Raw genomic sequence first — 1,797 nt, 5'->3', positions numbered from 1 at the left:
AACTAGAACTGAACTAGAACTGAACTAGAACTAAACTAGAACTAAACTAGAACTGAACTAGAACTGAACTAGAACTGAACTAGAACTGAACTATAACTGAACTAGAACAGAACTGGAGCATGAGTAGAACTGAATTAGAATTGAACTAGAACTGATCTAGAACCGAACTAGAACTGAACTAGAACCGCACTAGAACTGAACTAGAACTGAACTAGAACTATCTATCTATCTATCTATCTATCTATCTATCTATCTATCTATCTATCTATCTATCTATCTATCTATCTATCTATTTATCTATCTATGAATCAAAAGATATTTTCGATAGTGTTTATCAAAATTCTACTGTAGCTAAATAGGAAAACCTGAAACGCTCTTGTATTTTATATTCTAATCTATATAAAGTTTACGTTTTTCTTCAAAAACAAAAAACCTACGTAAGTATCTGAAGTACATATGTATTTGCTTGTATTTCTTTACGATAGGCACTTTGCTTAACAATTTTTTAGTTATTTTGATTTATTAGTTTGTGATTATAAAATCACAATAGAACAATAATAATAAAAAAACTTAAACAAATAAACAATAGAGAGAAATTCAAAATTATAAAAAAAAATTGTTGAACTCCCCCAAAAAAGTTTATGGCGTAATTTAACTGTTAAAACACAAAAATGATGGATTAATTTATGCCCGTCACATACATATGAATTGGCAAAAAAGAAACAATCGTATTCTTTGTCAAACTTTTAAATATTCTCTAGTTAGAATTCAAACAAATTTCTTATAATTTACAATTTATTTTTTATCTTTTATTTAAAGTTTTTTTAATTTAATGTAAATTTATTAACTAAAAGCTGATAATTATGACAAAATGTTAATTTTCTTGGCCTTGGTTGAGTTGCAAAAAAATTAACGCATATTAAATAAATTTATTAAACACATGTCATATAAAGAGGGCTAAATTACTTAACACTATATTACAACATTTTAATTTTTACCAAAACTTTATTTTACCTTAAATTGTCAACGTTTTTTGCATTTTTAATTTTTTTATATCAAAAATAATAAATCAAGTTTACTAAACGTGCAAAAAATGTTTGTAAAAATATATTTATTTCCATAATTATTACGGCCACCTGTTGCTTTTAATAGTTAGCACCTAATTTTCGTTAAAATTCTTTAAAATTTTAATATTTTTTGTGGTTGTTTTGGTTGTGGATTTTTTTGAAAGAAAAAGTTGTCTCTGCTTTAATTATTTAGTATAATATTTATTTAAACAATTTCTTTACAAATAATTATCTGTAGAATTTAATTTGTTTGTGTCGCCGCTTTTTATTATTTATTTTGCATATTAATTTCACTCGAGTCACACGTGACAATTAATTTAGCATTCATTATAATAATGATGGTCCGCAGTGTGACATTATTTACTTTAAAATCTATGATATGATTGAGCACTTTTTCTTTGATGTTTAACACCAGATAGTTGTTAGGTTAAAATATTAGCAGAAATAAAGAAAATTTGGTAAATTTGATTGATAATTTGACAGTTATGTTAAGGAATATAATCGAATATTCTTGATATTAATTTCTCTAGAAGAAAACTTAAATTAATTTTAAAGTCATAATAACAAAACTGTCTAATGATTTTAGTTAAAACTTTGTGAAAAGATCAATTTGCAAAACTGTAACAGAACTAGAACTGAAATAGAACTGAACTAGAACTGAACTAGAACTGAACTAGAACTGAACTAGAACTGAACTAGAACTGAACTAGAACTGAACTAGAACTGAACT

At 25.2% G+C, this 1,797-nt stretch overlaps 1 protein-coding gene across 2 annotated transcripts in view; it reads left to right on the top strand.

Moving 5' to 3' along the window:
• Positions 1 to 1,797, top strand: part of LOC111685943 (chloride channel protein 2) — a 35,323-nt gene that overhangs the window by 1,447 nt on the left and 32,079 nt on the right. The window lies entirely within an intron of this gene.

Source organism: Lucilia cuprina, chromosome 4 (assembly GCF_022045245.1).
Source record: "Lucilia cuprina isolate Lc7/37 chromosome 4, ASM2204524v1, whole genome shotgun sequence".
NCBI classification, from domain to species: domain Eukaryota; kingdom Metazoa; phylum Arthropoda; class Insecta; order Diptera; family Calliphoridae; genus Lucilia; species Lucilia cuprina.
This window is presented reverse-complemented; position numbering and strand designations above follow the sequence as displayed.